The sequence below is a fragment of the Callithrix jacchus genome, chromosome 7 (genome assembly GCF_049354715.1).
Source record: "Callithrix jacchus isolate 240 chromosome 7, calJac240_pri, whole genome shotgun sequence".
Lineage (NCBI taxonomy): Eukaryota > Metazoa > Chordata > Mammalia > Primates > Cebidae > Callithrix > Callithrix jacchus.
In genome coordinates this window covers 147,740,954-147,762,493 of record NC_133508.1, presented here as the reverse complement: position 1 = coordinate 147,762,493, position 21,540 = coordinate 147,740,954, and the positions used below count along the sequence as shown (strand labels likewise).

At 50.7% G+C, this 21,540-nt stretch overlaps 1 long non-coding RNA gene across 1 annotated transcript; it reads right to left on the bottom strand.

Annotated features, from left to right (window-relative positions):
• Positions 1-6,970: 6,970 nt before the first annotated feature.
• On the bottom strand, positions 6,971-12,942 carry LOC118143077 (uncharacterized). The gene is made up of 3 exons (XR_004727227.3): positions 12,805-12,942; positions 7,730-7,850; positions 6,971-7,462 (listed from the first exon to the last, which is right to left on the bottom strand). It is a non-coding gene; the product is annotated as an uncharacterized LOC118143077 (long non-coding RNA).
• Positions 12,943-21,540: the final 8,598 nt, after the last annotated feature.

Below are 21,540 nucleotides of genomic sequence, written 5' to 3'. Positions count from 1 at the left end.
GGATGAGCCAATTAATTATAATGTCAACTTCAGGAGCTTTTTCTTTCTTCAATTCATTATGACTCAATTCCTCGGTGAGGCTGCCCACTTCCACCCCCTGGGAAATAAAGAATATGTGGCCTGCTCTTGAAGAGGGGTCTTTTGTCAGTTGCACTACACATCCCTCACTCCAGTCCTAGGCAATACTTTTACACCCGAATGCCTTTGCTCAGACTGGTCCCTCTGTTTGGAATAGTCCTTTCTCCATGTGGCTGGAGACAAACTCCTCATCCTTTCAGGCTGAGATCGCATCTCATCCTCCAACCGCCTTCGCCTGGGTGCCAGGAGCCCAGTCCATGAGCAAAGGCAGTTCATCTGTGGCTGGGACAAACCTTAAAAGGAGAGGTTGTGGCTCTGCGTGATGTGGACACGTTTTGTCTCCAGACGCAGGGAAATTGAGGCTGGAAAAGCTGATGGCTAGCCTGAGGTGACTCACCTGAGTCTCCTCTGCTTGCTCCTGCCCTGGGGCTGATGTTCTTCCCTCCGCTCTCCACAAGCCCCCAGCCCCACTGCAACTCTCCTAGCAGAGCAAAAGGTCCTTTTCCTGTGTTCCCACTGGAGTTGGCTCACTCCTCAGTGGTGGCTCTGATAAGTCGTTTGCCAACCATTCATTCTCCACAGTATTTTTGAAGTGTTTAAGGTGACATTCTGCACCACCCTAGACTGAGACTTCCTCCAGGTGGTACCCATGCTCAGTCACCTCTGGATCGGTGGTACCTAGCACATAATAGGTACCCAGTTAATGATGGCTGAGTTGAATGAGGCTATTAGAGAATATTTAGTTCATTTGACAAATATGTGCTAAGTGCCTACCAGATGCTAGGCAGTGCTGAGCCCTGGGGTTAAGACAATGAATGTGCTGACATGGTCACTGTACAATAATGATTTGAGATAACATGTTGACACCGCAGTTCTTAAGACTGATAAAAAGTTAGAGGAAGTAACCTGAGAAGATACGCCGCAGACTTGTTGAGAAAGGAGTCCGGTTTGACTTGCTCCCTCCTTCACCAGTGCAGCCCTGGCCCAGGCTCACTGAGGCTGGCGTTTGAACTCACTCAGCCTCTGGAGGAGCACAATCATTCTCCGCACTGGTGCAAGGCTTGAGGTCCTCCTTCCCTCCACGGAAATTCTTTACATACCCTGGTTTGAACCTGACTCCACTGCTTACAAGTGATTTGACCTTGGTAGCTCTGCCAAGTCATTTGCTGTGTGACACTGAACAAACTTCTCTCAGTACCCATGTCTATAAAACAGAGATGTCAATTTCTCTCTCTCACCAAGGTGTGATGAGTATTGCATAAGACAATGCCCGTGAAGTATTCAGCCCAGGGCCTGAAGATAAGTGCTATTGCTATAATTATCTGTTTACTCACATGGGTTCTAAAGCAATGACACCACAATGGTGCAATGAACTTGGTAGTCCCAAGGCCAGATTTTAGTCCCAGCTCTGCTATTTATTTGCTGTGTGACTTTGGACAAATCCCTGAGCCTTTTGAGCCTCTCTTTCCTCATTTGTACAGTGGCAATTTTAAGACCTTCCCCCAGGAATGGTCCTGAGGTCAAATGGGCTAACATGGGAGTCCCTAGGGCAATGAGCAACGCAGAGTAGGGACTGAGTTATGAAAGAGCTCTTTGGAAGTGTAGGCTTGTGGGGCTCAGGAAGGCTCTGACTTCACGTTGCAGAGGGATGTGCAAGATCCTTGAAAACCACGACTCTGCAGTGAGACTTGCAGCTGTCTCTTCTCTATTACCTTAAAAGGAGAGATTGTGGATCTGCTTGATGTGGACACGGGGAAACTGAGGCTGAAAAAGCCTGAGGTGACTCACCTGAGTCTCCTCTGCTCGTTCCTGCCCTGGGGCTGATGTTCTTCCCTCCACACTCCGAAATCCCCCAGCCCAACTGTGTCTGCGTGGGTGGCTGGGAGACTTGTGGCTGGCAGGTCCTGGCTGCATCTTAGGGCCAAGCCAGCAGGATGGTATCTGTCTGCACATGGGGTCTTAGCTCTTCACATCCATGCAAGCTGTTTGTGCCCATCCATGGGCAAGGAGTGATGGGACCACAGAAATAGATATTTCACCACGTTACCTCACATGAAGAAATGGAGGCCCAGGCATGATAAGCCACCTCCTCCAGAGTCACACGTGAATTGGCAGAGTTGAGGCTGGGGACCTCCAGAACGAGTCCCGAAGTAAGAGGACTCGGCTCTGCGTGCTCACCCCGGTCAGCTTAGCTGCTAGCCTCCCTGCTGAGTACCAGTGGAGTCATGTCCCAGGCCAGCTTCTGGGCAGGCATTGGGGAATTGGAATGAAGCATCTGAGATTTGGGGTTTCGATTTCTTAATGTAGCATCATCAAGAAAGTGGTGCTCAGCTGACCCCAGGGGAGGGTGGAAGGGAGCATGAGAGAGATGCTATTTGCCAGAGGAGTGAACCGCTGGAGGAGGAGAGAGACTGAACAGAAGGAAATGGAGATGGATGGCAGGAAGTGGGAGGAAGCCTCATTTGCTGGTTGTCCAAATATCATTTCCTTCAAACTATTTGATAGCCAATTTCCCCTGAGATCTTCTCTAGGGAATTGCCTATTATCACAAATAGCTTGCTTTCCTCCTTTTTCTCTTGCTTTTCTTGTTTCTGTTTCCCTTTATTCATGCATTCCTCCCTTCCTCCTTCCTTTCTTTTTTCTTTCCTACTTTTCTTTCTTTTGTTCTCCCTTTCATCATTTCTTTCTCTTTCTCCTTCCTTCCTTCTTTCTTTCTCCCCTTTTCTTTTTTTCCCATTCCTTCTCTCTTCCTTTCTTTTTCCCTTCCCTTTCTCCTTTCTTCCCTCCTGTCTCTCTTTCTTCCACCTAAGTGAGCTTGTGACTCTTTAGGAAGTAGACTGGGGGTGGACAACAGCTACCTTGGAAACTGGGGCTGCAGAGATAATGCTGCTTTCTTGTCCCGGTGCTACGGAAAGGGTCAGAATGTAGGACTCCTGGCTGGCCAGGTTTGGGAATGGGACATCAGACCCGGAGGATCCCATCTCCCAGCCACGCATCTATGTCCTTTGCACTGCAGCCTGCCCTTTCAGTCATGTTTTCTCCTACTTTCAAAGTGGGGGCAGGCAGCATGCAGGGTGGTCAAGCAGCCACCACAGAGGGATCTTGGACTGACTGTCCCGTCAATTAAATGGGAACAGCAGCTCCTACCTGCCAGCTTCCTAGAGCTGTTATGAAGCCTTTGTGTTTGGCAAACTACAGAGACCCAAGCTTCAGTACTTTGGACCTATTGATATTTGTTGAGACCACCCCATCCTATGGCTGGAGAAAAGTCAGTCCCCCTTGTCTCAGAGTCACAGAAATACATGCTGGCTTCAGGACTTATGCCACCCTGGAGGGCAGGCATTGCTGCAATGCAAGACTGTACCGGCAGCCTGTCTGCTTTCCTCTCCTGGAGCTGCCTGCCACAGCCAGGGCTGGCACCGTCTCCTAGACCTCAGAAAGAATGGTTCTTAGGACGCTCTCATGAACTCCTCGGAGCTGAGAAATCGAACCCAGAAATCGAGAAACAATTTATCCACAATGAATTCTGGCTTCGCAAGTGCCCTCCCTAACGCCTAAAGTGACAACCCCTGAGCTGAGGACCCTTCTAGAATGAAAGTTTCCAACCTTCATCGGAAAAAGAGAATCACGAAAAGGATGATGTGTCAGCTGGTGCCCAAGCAGCACAGTAAGCCCACTTCCTATCGTCACCCTGTGTGACTTCAGAGCAAGCAAGGGAGAGAATTACCTAGAAACAGGAAGTGAGAACCTACACCATCTGTAGTCATCTGTTAGTGCAATAGACATTTTTAGTGCCCGCTGCATGCCAGGCCTGTGCTTGTCCATATTTCGTTGAATTACATGGCCTCCCTCCTCACAGACTGCCAGGGACAGACACATCAAGGGGCAGTGAGTGTGACAGTGAAGAAATGTTCCAGTGCCCCAAAGGCCCAGAGTAGCTTGACTTCAGAAGTCACCTGAAGGAAATCAGAAACCTGGAGTAGAGAAGAGATTGGGAATTAGAAGAAATCAGGACCCAGATACAGCCAGAGAGACAGACCCCTCTATTCCATGTATGTATGTGATTTAAGGCTGTTCCTTGTCTTAGTTCTCTGTTGGTTTGCCCAGTGTCAACTGGGAGGTCCAAGGTGATGCTTGGATGCTCTGTACAGAGGCCAGGCTGGGCAGAGATGCGGGGGGCACAGAGCAGGAGAGTAAGAGGGGAGAGGACACCTTCCTAAGGTTGCCCCATGTGAGGGGAGGAAAGGCATGAGTGACTCCAACCACAACCAACAATACTCACTAATTCTAATTTCTGTGGCTGTCCTGAGCCCCAGGCCAGGGGCCCAGCCCCTGTACCTAACCTTTCTGTGCCTCAGTTTCCTCATAATGGTGCCTTAATCACAGGGTTGGTATAAGGATCAGTTAGGGGATTATGTATAAAATGCATAGAACATTGCTTAGAGTGTAGTAGGTGCTAGATAAGGGGTAGAGTGGTCATTGTTGAGGGGTGAGTGAAGCCGCGAGGGCACTGCATTCATTGTTCTGTCGATGGCACCTCAGGTGTCACTAAAGGCAGACTCCAGAGTGGCTGTGCTAATGCCTCAGTCAGGGAACAGTGGCAGTACGGGGTGGGGGTGGGGGTGGCATATGACAAGGCTGCTTTCACTCAGAAAAGCCCCTTCTGGATCTCGTCATGGGGAGAGCCCCTCCTCTGGGGCCGGGAGGATGTGGGGGTGGGCTTAATTCTGGAGCCCAGAGGAGTGGGCAGGGCTTGTGCTCCCACTTCTTGGTCCAGAAGTCTTTCGGAGTCACTGACAGGAGCAGGAATGACTGTTCCTCCAGGAGCTCCTCCCTTCCCCTAACCACAATTGGCCCACATAACCCGCAACCGCCAATTGGTCCATTCACTAGAAAGCCTGTTTGCTGGAGTCCAGGAAGAGCGCTCTGCCTCTCCCACTGCCCCCACCTGCCAGCACCAGCGCTGGGCTGTGGGTCCCCCGAGCAGCTGGGCCTGGAGCAGCCTCCTCTTCTGTCCTCCTTGGGCAGGCATGTGGGGAAGAGTCCAGGCAAGGCCCTCCGTGGCAGGGCCATCCATGTCAGGGCACCGGGGTGCTCTATGGGGCTGTTAGTCAAGAATTCTGCCTGTCAGTGAGTGTGCAGCTCTTTGCTAGAAGCAGCTGAGGGGCCAACACTAGATGATCCAGTCCTTGCCAAAGTGTAGCAGAAGAAACGCAGAATTTGGCTTCAGCTCAGATCTTTTTTGGATATATTATTTACCAACAGGAACCTTTGGCAAGTTGCTTGAACCCTCCAAGCCTCAGTTCTCTCATCTGTAAAATGGGAATTATCACAATTTTGGCCTCCCATGAGTAGTGACAAGATCAAATTAGACATTTACTGGAAAATGCTCTTAATCTAAGAAGTAATCTTAGAAGACTCATGCCATGTTGGCTATCGTTAGTGAAGGACTTTGGGGTTGAAATTGGATCATCTACATTCAGTTCTCAGATGGCTACTTTCTAGCTTCGTGACCAGGGGCAATGTAGGAACCTTTTATGAGCCTCAATTTCCTCATCTACTAAGTGGAAATCATAGTACCTGTCTCAGAGTGTTACAAAAAGTCAACAGAGTATATAACCAGGTCCTTGTATATAAGCAGAGTGGGTGCCGAGTGACTATTAGCTACAATTACTCATAGAAGTAACAGGAATGATATGACCAGAAGGAGCTCATCATAGAAAGCAAACCAGGTTCACATGCATCGTATTTTCTGCTCAGCTGTAGGTCCCCAAGCTGTAACCACTCAATAAATATTTGCTGATTGATTGAGGATGATTGATCCCGGACTCCAGTGCCAACATTCCTGAAAACTGCCTGGCCCTGGGCCTTTTGCAACAGAGATGGAACAGCCTGGCATAGAGTCTCTCTCTCTCCTCCCTCCACCCCTGATTAGGTCAAATATTTGCTTCCCTTGAAGTTCATAAAGCTATTTCATTAAATTGTGTTTTCAGTTATGCAAAAACAGGGTCATGCCAATGCTATTTTACAGCAAAGAAAGCAGAGAACCATAGAAAATATATTTTTAGATCATGACAATAGAAGTCACACATGACAATAGAAGTCCAGTTCTGCCCTGAATTAAAAAGAAACCATGGAGCATACGCCTAATTCTTTAAGCCAATTTAAAAGAAGGATTGGCCGGGCGCAGTGGCTCACACCTGTAATCAGCACTGTGAGGTGCCGAGGCGGATGGATCACCTGAGGTCGGGAGTTCGAGACAAGCCTGATCAACATGGAGAAACCCTGTCTCTACTAAAAATACAAAAAGTAGCTGGGCTTGGTGGCACATGCCTGTAATCCCAGCTACTCGTGAGGCTGAGGCAGGAGAAACACTTGAACCTAGGATGTGAAGGTTGCAGTGAGCCGAGATCGCACCATTGAACTCCAGCCTGGGCAACAAGAGCGAAAATCCATCTCAGAAATAAAGGCTCTTCCAACAGCTGAGTCTGGGGGAAACTGGACTACGGGATCACGTCTTCTTGGACACTCTGTGCCCCTAAGGAGTTTTACCGCTTTTTGTAGGTGGGAGCCGGGACTCAAGAGGAAAGTTGAGCATATGCCTTTGGAATCACTAGCACTTCTCCCTGCATTCCTTAACTTGCTCATTTAATGAACATCTATTGAGCACCTACCTAGGCACTAGGGCTAAAATGATTGACCAGGACCACCTTTTACTCCCAGGAGGGTCACAGTCTCTTGGGAGGAGGAGACCCTTGAGCTGCATTGAGAGCCAAAGTGCACCTCGTGCGGAAGTGGGGAAGGAGCATTTGAGAGAGAGAGAACAGCACGCACAAAGCTCGGGAGAGGTGAGGGCAGGGTAGTGGTTTCTGGGTAGTTACTCAGGAATGATTGGAGCTGGGGAGGAAGACTAGAGGAATGAGAGAGAGGCCAGACCAATCTCATTTACTGGGTGTCTGTAGGTCATACATGTGACAATTTGCCCTTACATTGAGGACCACTGAGGATGCTAGGAGATGACAGGATTAGATCCATCCATTCAGTGAATGTTTTCCAAGCATAGGACACTGTCTGATGGGGTCCACGAAGAGGCACATCCGCACCTGGACTTGTCCTTAGCAAATGCAGCATCTCATTAGGAAGTGAGGGCTTGGGGGAGTGCCAGAGACTGACACAGGTTTATCAGCTAAAGGGAAGGAACCCACAGAGGAGAAGCTGAGGAGATGGAGGTACAGGGCCACTGAAGGAGCAGGGTCCTGTGGATAGGTAGGGGTGAGACCAAGGACGGGAGGACAGGGTCTGTGCAGTCAGAGAAAGGGACATTTTGCCTTTGAGGTCCAAGATGTGGGTTTGGCAGAAGGAACAGACCTCAGGAGACTAAGTGCTGTAGAGAGAGAGAAGTTCAGGTGATTAGTGGTGGGTCCAGGTGAAGAGAGAAGGAGGGGCCAGGAAACATTCGCTGTCTCATTCAACAAACAAGATAAATGCTCACTGAGCACCCAGCAGGGAGCAGGGGCAATTAGGTACCAGACTGCCATGGTTCCCACCCCCAGGAGCTCATGGTCTCCGGCCATCTCTGCTTGCCCTTCCCAGGTCTTCTTATTGGAATCCCCCGGTACTCATCTTTAGGGCCCATCTGAAATGTCCTCACCTTGGGAAGCCTTGCTTCTTGCTCTCAACAGGAATGCTTCCTCCCTTCTCTGGCCCATGGTACTTTGGTCTCTGTGTCTCTCTTGTGTTGATGTGCATTTCTCACCCTTCATCCTACTAAACTATGAGAATAGAGACAGCTTTTATCTCCCACAGAACCCATGTATACTTCGTTGAATAAATGAATGAATGAGTGAATGAATGGATTTTAGGGAATCCAGGTCATTTCCCCTGTTGGAGGCCACCTTTTTCCCACCCCTGTTTCTGAGCTCAGCACTACCCCTTTATCCCACTGTGCCCTGTCCCAGTGCTGGCTGCGGGGTCACATGCTTGTCATAGGCCCTCTGCACTTGGGTGAGATCATGGGCTCTGGCAAGATGCCAGAGCTGCTGCAGGTCAGAACTCGCTCTGTCAATGCAACCCAGGTGCTAGCAGAACTGGGGTGCTTGTCCAGGCTCTCCAGAGGCTGCAGAGACCTTCGTGCATACAGGTTGCTGCAGCACCTGTCAGGCCTTCCTTGCTCTCCGTCTGTCCTTGCTCTGCTCCAGCCCTTGTGTGGCATAGCAGTCCTGCTGGTGGACATTGTCCTCCCAGCTATGGCCTCACCTAGTGCTGACAGTGCTCCACACACACACAGTGTAATGCTAGCACCCTTGACTGATGCCAAGGCCTTCCTCAGTTGGTCCCCACCTTCTGCTTCCATCTTGTCTTCCATTATACACCCCTATGCCTAACAAAAATTGGATAGCCATCTACTGGATAAATCCTTCTTGAATGTTTTCTATGCACGTGTCTCAAGGTTAAGTGCTGGGATTTCCAAAGTAGTAGAAGCCTACTGTCAGTGAGCTCACAGTCCAGCAGGCTGGAGGGGTGAGGCTGGAAGCAGCCGATGACAGCATCCCATTGTTAAGCCTATCGGGAAGGAAGCCCAGACTGCTCTGGGAGCCTCATGGAGAAGGTCCAGGGTCAGGCGCAGTTTTCAGGGGTGATGACAGGTGAGCCAAGAAAAGGAGAGAGGGGCAGGTCAGGGAAGGAGGTCCCAGGCAGAGGGAGCAGCAAGGGCAAAGGGGAGGGGGGGTCTGGCTCAATGTGGTGAGTGTGAGTGGCAGAGAGTTGGAGGGGAAGAAGGCTGACAAGGCTGGCAGAGGCAGAGCCACAGAGATGTCACTATGCCTCCATCCCTACCTGTGGAAATAAACCCCCTCCACGGCCCCTCAACTGCTCTCTCCACAAAAAGAGTTCCGTTTCCCTGACGCACATGGTCTCGTCCTCCTCAGAATCCCGATGGCCCTTTACATCCATCTCCTAACCCTTGTCCCTGTGCCAGCTTATTTTCAGCTTCCATCTGTGCCTGCCCTACACCTGTACCTGCCTAGAGCAGAGACATGGCATTTCAATATCCTGCACAAATACCGAGTGAGCATCTACCCTGGGCTAGGTCTTGGTCCTGGAACACAGCGGAGAGTGAGACGGGTGAATTGAAATACCTCAGTCCCCAGCCAGATGACCCTGTTCCTCTCAGGCTCCCCAGTGAATCATCAGGAGGTTGCTCCATAAGCAAAGAATCTGGTCAAAAGGAGGGCCGTCATGTCATGCCACTTACTGTGTGACTTCTGGCAAACTGTAGAACCTCTCTGATCAGGACAGAAGTAACCCCTCCCTCAGGGCCTTGTCATGAGTAAATGTGATGGCAAATGTGGAAGGTTTGCCAGCAGCCTCCAAAGGCCAGAAGCTTAGGGGCAGGGATGCCTTTCTACTGCTTCTCACCAGCACACACCTCCCAGGACCTGCCTCCATGGCGGAGCATCTCAGACCAAGCCTCTGCACCAGGACGGGGCTGACCTGCTCAGCTCAGCTCACTGCACCTTCCAGCTGCTTGTCCCATCCTCCCCAACACCTGCCCTCTTTTTTTTTCTTTCTATATTTCTTATCAGTAAGGAAAAGCTTATAGCACTTCTAGGAGGCCGCATGTGTACAGCTGCGATTTTCAAGACTGCAATTTGTCTTCTGATTCTGGAGGATTAATTTCTTGTTGTTTTTTTTTTTAAACCTCTGAGTTGAACTGCATCCAAATTTCAACATCAGAGGAATGGGAAGTTCTCAAACATGTTTAAACTGTGGAGCCCATAGAAGCCAGATCATTCTTTTCTGGAACTATAAAAAAATAAAAAGTTTGTTTTCTGAGACGGAGTCTTGCTCTGTTGCCCAGGGTGGAGTGCAGTAGCACGATCTCGGCTCACTACAACCTCTGCCTCCGGGGTTCAAGCAATTATTCTGCCTCAGCCTCCTGAGTTGCTGGGACCACAGGCGTGAGCCACCATGCCCAGCCAATTTTTGTATTTTTAGTACGGATGGGGTTTCACCATGTTGGCCAGGATGATCTTGAACTCCTGACCTCGTGATCCACCCACTGCTGGGATTACAGATGTAAGCCACCTCACCCGACCTCTCGTTAAATAACAGTGTGTTCAACCTTTAATTCACCTTACCTGTGCTAAATCAGAGAGCACTGGATCCTTGTGCTTGCTATGGTTTTAACATTTCCCTCGAAAGTTCATGTGTTAGAAACTTAATCCCCAAGATGACCATGCTGGGAGGTGGGGCCTACTAAAAGGTGATTGGGACATGAGGGGCAGTCCTCATGAATGGATTAATGCTATCATGAGAGTGTACTGTCACCCATCAAGTCTGGCCCCTGATGCTTCTCTGTGTGCGTCTCACGTGCTTGCTTGCCCTTCTGCTGCGTTAAAACACAGCAAGAAGACCCTAGCCAGATGCCAGGCAGATGCTGGGGCCATGCCCTTGGACTTCCCTGCTTCCAGAAATGGGGAAATAAATTTCTTTTCTTTATAAATTACCCAGTCTCAAGCATTCTGTTAGAGCCACAGAAAACAGACTAAGACAATTCTCATGTAAACAACTCGTAGGAGGGCTCAAAGGTTTAAGGAAAATGTTGAGACCTCAGGTCCTAAGTAAGGAATATTCTACACTCAATCTTCAGATTGCGAAGGTTGGGGATGTTTATGTATATTTGGGGGTAGGACTCCAGCTCTAGGAAACAGAATTTGAGAGCTCTGGGTCCTGGAATCAGGCCAAGCCTCAAAAACAATAACCTGAGTCCCTCAGGGCTCTGCTGGGCTCCCAGCTTTCCTTTCTGCTGTGCTGCTCCCCTGATGCTGATGGCCAGCCCATCCCTCCCGCCCCACCTACCACCCCCTGATCATTCATAGAAAGGGAACGAAGCTGGTAGCTGACTAGTAACATGGGCTGGAGCAAGACTGCCTGGATTCAACTGCAGCCGCTGTACTTACTAGCTGTGTAACCTTGGACAAGCCCTCTGTGCTTCAGTTGCCTTATCTGTAAAATGGAGATAATAACAGCACTGACCTTAAGGGTACTGATGAGGATTAACTGAGTTACAACAGGGGTCTACAGATCTTTCCTGTAAAGGGCCAGATAGTAAATATTTTTAGTGTGTGATATTACATACCCCTATGCTTGACAAAAATCAGATAGCCATCCACTGAATAAAGATAAATCTTCTTTCTTTTCTTTTTCTTTCTTTCTTTCTTTCTTTCTTTCTTTTCTTTCTTTCTTTCTTTTTTCTTTCCTTTCCTTCCTTCCTTCCTTTTCTTTCCTTCCTTCCTTCTTTCTTTCTTTCTTTCCTTCTTTCTTTCCTTCTTTCTCTTTCTTTCTTTTCTTTCCTTCCTTCCTTCTTTCTCTTTTCTTTCTTTCCTTCCTTCCTTCCTTCTTTCTTTATTTCCTTCTTTCTTTCCTTCCTTCTTTCTTTCTTTCCTTCTTTCTTTCTTTTTCTTTCCTTCCTTCCTTCTTTCTTTCTTTTCTTTCCTTCCTTCCTTCTTTCTTTCTTTCTTTCTTTCCTTCCTTCCTTCTTTCTTTCTTTTTCTTTCTTTCTTTCTTTTCTTTCCTTCCTTCCTTCTTTCTTTCTTTCCTTCTTTCTTTCTCTCTTTCTTTCTTTTCTTTCTTTCCTTCCTTCTTTCTTTCTTTCCTTCTTTTCTTTCCCTCCTTCCTTCCTTCTTTCTTTCTTTCCTTCTTTCTTTATTTCTTTCTTTCTTTCTTTTTTCTTTCCTTCTTTCTTTCTTCCTTACTTTCTTTTTTGAGGCAGGGTCTTGCTCTGTTGCCCAGACTGGAGTACAGCGGCACGATCTCTGCTCACTGCAGCCTCCACCTCCCAGGTTCAAGCAATTCTCGCAGCTCAGTTTCCCAGGTAGCTGGGACTACAGGCACCCGCATCATACCCTGTAGCTGGGACTACAGGCACCCGCATACATACCCTAGGTTTTGTATTTTTAGTAGAGATGGGGTTTCACCATGTTGGCCAGGCTGGTCAGGAACTCCTGACCCCAAATGATCCTCGTAACTCAGCCTCCCAAAATGCTGGGATTACAGGCATGAGCCACAGTGCCCGGCTGATAAGTCTTTATCTAATGCTTACTATGTGCCTGGTTCAAGGTTAAGGGCTGGGATTTCCAGAGTAGAAGACAGCCTACTGTCAGCGAGCTCACAGTCTAGCAGGGCTGGAAGAGGTGAGCCTGGTAAGCAGCAAGTGACAGCATCTCAATGTTAGTGCTACGGGGGAGAAAGTCCAGGTTGCTCGGGGAACCTCATGGAGAAGGTCCAAGGTCAGGTGCAGTTTTCAGGGCCGATGGCAGGTGAGCTAAGGAAAGGAGAAAAGAGCAGGGCAGGGAAGGGGGTCCCAGGCAGAGGGAGCAGCAAGGGCAAAGCAGAGAGAGGAGACAGGCTTGGTGTGGTGAGTGTGAGTGGCAGAGGGTTGGCGGGTAAGGAAACGCTTCTAGCACTTCTAGGAGGCCTCAGGCTCTGTCACAACTACTCTGCTATTGTATCTTGAAAGCAGCCATGGACAATACGTATGCGATGGGCATGTGTTCCGATAAAATGTATTTGTAAAAACAGATAGGGAGCTGGATTTGCCCTGAGGCCTATAATTCACTGACCCATGAGTTAATATGTGAAATAAGTGCTTGTCATGTAGTAACACGCAACAAATGTTAGCAATTACTATTCATTCATGAATCAACTAAACATTTGAGCACCTACTCTATGCCAGGCCCTGTTGTGAGTGCTGGGGACGTAGCCAGGAGCACAGACAAGGTTCCTGCCCTCAGGGAGCTTCCATTCTAGACGGGGGAGACAAAAATAAACAAGGAAACAAGAGAAAAGACCAGGTCATGGTAGGTGCTCTCTCAAAACTAAAGCAGGGACTGTCATAGTGACGTCACAATGAACTATATCAGTGTGGTGGCCAGCAAAGGCCTCTCAGAGGATGTAACCTTCAAGCCAAGACCGGCATGCCAGCTCTGCGGCAACAGAAAGAGCAGGAACCCAGGCAGGACAAACAGCCCAAGCGCCCACTTCTGCTCTGTTCTCAGCCCAGAGAACCAGAGACAGCATCTGCCGTACTAGGAGGGCCAGGAGGAGAGGGGGACAGCAAAGAGAGGACAGAAAGGAACATCTCATGGGAACTTGCAACTCTGGGTGCTGCGCCAGCTGTGGGAGGGGGTGTTTCTCCTCATCCTTTTGACCCTCAGCCCATCTCCAGGATACATCCCTTTTCTCAACATCCCGACCCTCAGCCTGGCACCACCCCTCTCTCCTTTCTGCTGCATTCCCCTCACTGACTGGCTGAAAGCCCTCAGCCTAGGCATGGCAACATCTCTGCTTCGCACATCTGTCTTGGAGTCCCGGGTTTGCTCGAGCCAGTTTACCCACTACTTAAAGCCAGAGGTGCCACCCAGCAGGTGAATAGGAGGCTCTGTAGCTGCTTCCTCCTGTACAGGGGTGTTTGGAATTCCGTACAGAGAGAATGAGGTGGGCTTCACTGGAGCCACTCCCAGACACAGGTTTGCTTCCCTTGTTCTCTGATTCAATGCTTTCTAAGCTCTTTACTGACTGAGCAACCACCTTTGTGCATGTGGTTTGTGGCCCCCACAGATGCTGCAAGACCCCTCTCTTTCCTGCCCTCCACCCCCAATCTGCAGCCTTCTCTTAGTTGAACATTCTGGCTCACACAGAATTCTGCAGGATGGCCTAGCCCGGGAACCGGACCGCACCGGTGATGTTGCTCTTCCACAGAGAACAAATCCTCAACTCCAGCAGCTTCTGGAGCCAGAGGCAGCCTGCCGACCTTCCTACCGCAGCAGTTTCCCACACGCAGCTTCTACACCAGAGGGACACGTTTCCTGACCTGGCCCCAGGCTCTAGTTATGCCCTTCTGGGTAGCGCTCTGTCCCTCCTTCAAATCTCACTTCCTTTAGACACCTTCCCAGACTGTGTCCCCAACTCGGATGCCCCTTGTTTCCAGCATCCCCTCCAGAAGCGAACCTCAGAACCAGCTTTGTTTGGCGTGTCCTTCTCACCCCGACCTGTGTGGTTGAAATGGCACCTCCTTGCTCTGTGTCACTCACATCTCCTCAGCTGGCTGTGAGAAGATTTCCAGGGCTGCCTGACTCATCAATGACTGATGCTGTCAGGCTGGCTGTCACGTGGCTAGGGGGGGTCCCATGGGTGGGTGGGCAGCATGGAGGGGCCAGTGTGTCCTCCAGCCCATTTGGGAGGCCTCCCCCGCCCCAACTCTTTGTTGTCCCTCGTTGCTATCTTGGTACCCAGGAAGTTGGCTGGAGAAGGGAAAGTCTGACCCTTCTTCCTGTCAACAATGACTTTCTGCTTGGAGCTGACCCCTTTGGGGTGAGTCACCAGGAAGGGCAATCCGCCTCTGCTGATGGGAGGAGGAAGCCCGTGAGGGGAGGCTCAGTGTCTGGGGTCACTGAGGCTTGTGGCTACACCAGGGTCTTCCTGAAGAAGGGGCTCAGAATAGGCTGCCTGTTGACCCCCAAAAGTGGGGGGTGGTCTCCAAATACCTCCCCTCACCCTTCTGTCCTGCAGTTTCACCTGCAGTCACAGCATATTGATGTCCTTAAACACAGCTGTGACCATGTCACATCTCAATTATAATCTTCAGAGGCTCCTTATTTCCTCCAGAATAAAGTCAAACGCCCTTGTTCGGCCCCAAGCTCCTCTCTGACCTCGTCACCCTCTGCTCCCCATGGCTTCTGCTCTGTCAGGCTGGCATCCTTTGCTCCTGAATGTGACACAGCACACACGGCCATCTCCAGACTTCTGCCTTCGCCACGCCTTTCTCCATCGTCCCCCTCCCCTTGCCCTTTCTTTTCCAGATGGATAATTTCCATTTTTGTTCCCATTCACCCTTCCATCTATTCAAATAGTATTTATTGAGCACCTTTTATGTGCCAGATTTAGTGCTATGAGCTGAAGTTTCTACCTCCAATGAGCTAGACGTGTACTCATAGGCCTGCCAGGCTTGCAGAAGGTAAGAGACATACTCAGACACTTGCAAAGTAGCCCCTGGGAGGGACACCTCACCCATGTTGAGATCACAGAAGATGGCTGGAGGAGGTTACACCCCTGATGATTTCCCGGGGAGTGAGTAGGAGGTAGGTGGGTAAGGAAACCAGGACTAGAAGCTGGAGGTAAGAATGTGTGGACCAGAGGAACCAGAAAATAGGAAGGCCTCAGTCAAGAGTCAGTGCATTCTAGGAACTGAAAGTTGGTCACAAAATTTGGAGTAGTGGGTGTGAGGTGGGCGGTGAGAAGAGGCAGGGAATGACCCAGTGGCCCCTCACAGTTTGGTCTTTATCCTAAGAGCCGTCAGAAGCCAGTGAATGGTTTATAGCAAAAGTTCGCACTGTGCAAATTTATTCCAATGTGACTGGAATGGGGACCGCAGATTGGAGGTGGGTGAGCTGCAGGCAGGGAGACTTTAGATGGGGACAGTTTCCATGGTCTGGGCCGAGGTCACGGTGGCGTGAGTTGTGTCCCCCTCACCCTGCAGCCACATTCGCCTTCTTTACAAGCTCATTTCCCACCCGGGGCCTTTGCTTTTGCTCTTTCCTCTGCCTGAAACACTCTGTCCCCTGACACTCACATGGTTTGTGCATCCAAATAATCCAGGCTTTTGTCTGGAGCAGCCCCTGACCCCTGTCACTCTCACTGTGCTTACCTGGCTTTAATTTCCATCTTGGCCTCTATCACTCCCCAGCGGATATGTCATAGGTTGTGCACGTGTTTTTCTATCTCCAGCACTAGCATGAGACCTCCCTCAGGGGAGGGGTTTGGTCTGCATGCTTCGCCTTCACTTTGGAGGTGCCTGAGGCGTGCCCAGAGTGGACACCCAGTAGACACTGGTGACAGGCTGCCACTGGGAGCATCTGACTCACCTGAAGCACCATGGCTGCCCCTGGGGCAGGGAACGGGATGGTGGGGGCAACAGCAGAACTACAGGCAGAGTGGGAGGGGTGTGGGACAGAGCCCGAGGTCTGCAACACCTCTGCCTCAGGTGGAGGAGAGGAGCCCCCAGAGGAGGAAAGAAAGGATGGTCAGAGAGTGGACCTTACATGGGTGTTTGTGCTTTGTGCCCAGCTGGGAGCTTTAGGCTGTGTGGTGCAGGGTGGAGGTGCCAGGGAATGGAGATTCCCAGCAGGAACAGCGGGCTGAGAGCAGGCGAGCCTCAGAGAGCTCGGGGCTGCCAAAGCCCCCTGGGGTAGGCAGCTTCCGGAGGGAGGGAGTGCAGAGACAAGACCTTGGCCGGGGAGAGACAGAAGAGGGGGAGCATGTGGCAAATGATGACCATGGCCTCTTGACTGCTCTCCTGGCCCTGCTTTGGCAGCATATTCTCCATGCAGAGTCATCTTTTAAAAGCATAAATCAGATCATCTCACTCTCTTGTTCAAAACCATTACTTAGAATAAAACGCAAGCTCCCTAAAGTGGCAAATGAGACCCTAGGGACCTGGCCCTACCGTGTCCTCTGACCTCATCTCCCCAGAACCACGTGCTGCTCACTCCACTCCTGCTCCTCAGACTCCCTGCCAGTCCCTGAGCAAGTGGGTCCCTGTCCCCAGCACTGGCTGGTTGCTCCCTCTGCCTGGAAGGTCCTCTCTTCCCTCACATTGCCACCTGGCCCTCCCCCTCACCACATTCAGGCCTCTGTTCAAATGTCACCTCCTCAGAAGCTCCTCCACCTGGAGCATCCTAAGACGGAACTCTCCACCTTCTGCCGCCTTAGCTGATTTTTCTGCACGGCAGACATTTATATTTATTGTGTATTACATGTTTGCTTATTTGCTGGCTTACTTCTTATTCCTCTTCCCTACTAAAGTGTGAGCTGCAGGAGGACGGGGGTTTTGTCTTCTTTGTTCACTCTCTGTTCTTAGCCCACAGCCCAGCCAACAGCACATGCTGAGCACACGGTAAATGTGCTCAATGGATGTTTGCCTAATGAACAACACTCTCTAAAGCAAATGTACAGAGCCTAACATACAATGGCTCAGCACCACAGCTCTGCAAGGGGCATCCCCGTTTTACAGAGAAGCAAGCCTGGACTTGGAGCAGTTGAGCAGCTGGGCCACAGACAGAGTTCATTGACTGCAGGCTGTGAGCACAGACCAGCTCTTCTCACCCAACTCGGGGACCCCCCTCAGAGAGGAACAGTCTAGGCCCTCCTTCCACCTGCTCCTAGACTCAGTGGGGAGACGAGAAGACAATGAGGGGAATAAAGAAGTGCAGGGAGGAGAGGGGAGGAGAGGGGGAAGAGAGGGGGAGGAGAGGGGGAGGAGAGGGGGAGGAGAGGGGGAGGAGAGGGGGAGGAGAGGGGGAGGAGAGGGGGAGGAGAGGGGGAGGAGAGGGGGAGGAGAGAAGGAGAGGGGGAGGAGGAGCCCGAGGAAGAGCCAGCTGCTGGAGAAGAGGATGTCTGTCTTGGCTCCTGCTGAGGCCTGAGGGAAGAGGCTGCCCAGTGAGTGAGACCGAGTGCCCTGCATCCTGAGCTAAAGGGCACCTTGGATGCCAAAGCCCACTTCTACCTTCAGGGGATGAGCAGGGACTTGCCTCAGGATGGGAGGGCCGTGGCTAAGGGAGTCCTGACCCTCTGGAAACTTCTCTCTTTCCACCTCCCCACCACCCACCGCAAGCTGCTGGGAATTCCCCACTTCCTGGTGGGAACTGTAAAGCCCCGGGGAGACTTGCCTTAGCCCCGGAATTTAGGACACTTTCCTGCTTTTATGAAACTATCTTCACCCTCTGCATACCAACCCCTCCCCAACACAAATTGGTGGGGGTGGGGCGGAGGAAGGGGGTTCCACTGGAGAACCCTCCCTTACCACCCAGCCCAAGAGCAAACCAGTTTTTCCCAGGGCTCAGAAGCTGCCTGTCAGCTTCTTGTTTGGGGATCACACTGAGGGAATAGAATCCCCCCATCCTTTATTTGAGATGAGTGTCTCCATGGCTGACACCACGACTGCTGAATCCGCCACCTCCAAACCCATGCTGGGGTCCAATCCCCAGCCAGGGCAGGAGGCATTCCGCAGGTGCCTCTCAGCGTGGCTCTACGCTGTCCTGGTGAGTCACTCCAGCCTGGTCCCTAGAGTTCTTGCCCCTGTCTCTTCTTGCTGGAAGTGTCCCTTGCCTGTCCCTTTCCTGGCTGCGTGTAGGAAAGAATGATGGACAACAGACCTAGGCTGGGAGGTCTTGTCGGTCAGCCAGCCTCAGAGAGCCCAGCCGGGATGAGCATCGACTTGCTGGCATCTGGGACACATCCCAGGCCAACTGTTTGCTCATGGGTCCCCAGAGCACCTGCTGCTTCCAGGAAGCTCTCTCTTAACTCATTTCAGCAAACGCCCAACCAGCCAAGGCATCACTACAAGGCACTGGAAGGGAGAGATTGAAAGAATGGAGAAGACACAGCTCCCGCCTTCCAGGAGTCTAGAGACCCATCCTAACAGTCATCACATACTGTGCTTTAAGACGTGCCAGGCTCTGGGCTGAGGCGTGGGGACTCGGCGATAAGTAAAACACTTCTCTGAACTCCAGAAATTTAGACTGAAGCTGGGAAGAGAGAGCCACAATAAACTGGTAATTCCACTATGTGGTGGAATTACCTGAAAAGCCAGGCAGCTCCTCCCTGCAGCCTCAGCTGAGATGTCACCTTCCCCTAGGAAGTCTGGCCTGACCCTCATCTGGGTAGACATCCTTCAAGCATCGTCGTATGTACCACTGAGCTGTGTCATTGCCCGGAGCCTAGCAGCAGCCCCCATGCCCCCATCCCCCCGCCACCAGAACATGAGCACTTTGAAGGCAGGGATTGGCCTTCTGTCTTTGTGTCCTCGGAGTCTCACACAACTAAATGTATTTATAGATAAGCGTTACACGAATGCCTTCTAAACAGTTGACTCCGATACAAGGCTGACAATGTATGCTAAATAGAGATTTGGCAACATGCTGGCTTTCTTGTAGAGAAAGGGCTGATGAATTCTGAAGGCTGAGGACAGAAAAGGCTCTAGAAAGAAGGTGTGATTGCGGCTAAGCCCTGCGGGATGCACAGGTTCTTGGCAGCAAGTGAAACAGGAGGGCATGAGTCAGGAACATACATGGCTTGTTACAGCTGACATACAAAAGCCTGCAGGGACTGGGAGTGTCGGGAGGAGATGTGGGTGGCCGGTGAGGAGTCTTGGTACTGTGCTAAGCACGGGGTCTCGTCTTTGTTCTGTAGACAGAGACCCTCTGAGAAAGTTCCAGGCCAGGAGTCATCTAACCTAACCCGCATTTTGCAGAGGCTCTGCTGATGGCTGTGGGAAGGGTATATTTTGGAGTGCATTTCTAGGAGTGTCCTCTCCTTGGTCTCTGTCCCCGGGAAGTGGGAGCTGGGGAAAGTTGGGGGGAAAGGGTGGAGCAGATAAATCAGTTAAGAAGAATGTAATGTTAGGAGACTGATGGCAATAGCATGGATCAGAACAGGCACAGCGGGAATAGAAAGAGGCAGAGTTGGTGACCAAATGGACATGGGAGTAAAACTGAATTATCCATGCAGAGTGGCTGAGAGGAGCAGGCTCCAGGAGTCAGGGAAGGGGAGGAGTGCTTCCATTCTGGGCTGCCACTGGCATGTGAGCAGGGGAAGAATCTTAGATTTTCTCAATCCTGATTCATCTTGGTAACAAGCAATGAGAGGATTCCAAGGAATCCATTTTGTTCAAAGCTTACACAAGTGACAAAACCTCTTCCTATTATGGAAAGATCTCACAGAGCCCTCCTGGTTTTCACTACCACCACCCCACACACACCCACCATCATAGCAACCCATGTGGCTGAGACACAGTGGGGTGTTGCCAGGAGAGGTAAGATGTGGAGGGCACAGGGAGCCCCTCATCATCGGGATGATTTTATGTCCGTGAGAGTGGCAGCCCACACCCTAGCCTCTGAGCTGCTGGCTTTCCCCATCTCTGACAACCTTCTGCCCCACTGTGACTTGGCCACCCACTCCCATCACCACTCCCTGGACTTAGTCACCATCCAGAACTCCCTCACCACTGAAATCACTAATCCTGATGCCTTCTCTATCCTCTCAGCTTCTCCACTCAATCGCTTTGTCTACACCTGACCTCTGCCCCCATCAGGTGCTCTATCCACAGACTCCTTTGTTTTCTTTCAGTCCAGCAGCCCCCTTCCTCCTGCACTCTCCTTTCTCACAGCTAAGAGGCACAGCTCAGAGTTTTATTCATTCTCCCCTATAACATCAACTCCCCCTTGTTGCAACACATGCCAAAATTCCACCAGTGGATGAAGCAGCTGTCCTTTCCTCTGAACTGCACTGGCATGACAGGTGATTCTGCAGGACTAGGCCATGGCAGCAAGCTGGCCAGGTCCTCCAGTGCTGTGACCACCAAGCGCAGCTGGGTGGTCAGCGCTGCCTGCCATGCATTTTCTAGTCCTGGAAAAACCACCGTGGTAGACTGCATCCCTTTCCTCAAACCTTCCACATGTTTACTTCCATCTGAATTCTCAGCAGATGTTATCACTCACTCCTTCCAAAGATGAAACAGAAGGTGTGAGGCAGTGGATCTTGGGCCATCCTGCCGCTTCTCCTATTCGCCGGCGACACTGGTCCTCTCCACTTTGCCTCCTGATTTCATTGGAAGGCATGCAGTCCTCTAACCTGGCCACTTAGCTTTCGGATGCCAACCCTTGCTGCTGCCATCTCAGGGATGTTGCCCATCCCCTCTTTTCCTTTATCTTCAGCCTCTCCCACTTTACTGTCAGCTCCTGGTCATTTAACACACTGAAGTCTCTAATGTTAAATCAGATCCTCCCTTGATTCTATCTCTTCCTCCAAGGATTACCCTCCCCTTCCTAGGAAAACATCTCAAATACTTTCCATTTCCTCAACCCACTGTGATAGATTTTTCCTCCCTCACAAAATATAAATCAACTGCACCCAAACCTCTAATGACCTTCTCCATACATTCAGTGAACACTTCAACCCTGGTGTGTCTGATTTTTCCACTGAGAGTCACTTCTTCTTTCTCCTACCCTTGGCTTCCGTGACACTTTCCTGTTTGTCCTCCTCTACCCAAACAAACTCTAAGTGTCGGAGTTACTGAGACCTCTCTAGGCCTGTCTCCTCTGTGTATCGCCCCTAAGCCACGCCCTGCACCCCTCTGTCTGGACTGCTCCGGAGCTTCAAATCCATGGGTTCAGTTGCCCATAGGGTTGTCAGATTTAGTGAATAAAAACACAGGATGCCCAGATAAATTTAATTTTGGAGAAACAATAGATGCTTTTTTTTTTTTTCTGAGACGGAGTCTTGCTCACACAGTGGTATGATCTCGGTTCACTGCAACCTCCGCCTCCCAGGTTCAAGTGATTCTCCTGCCAAAGCCTCCTGAGTAGCTGGGATTACAGGCACCTGCCACTGCACCTGGCTATTTTT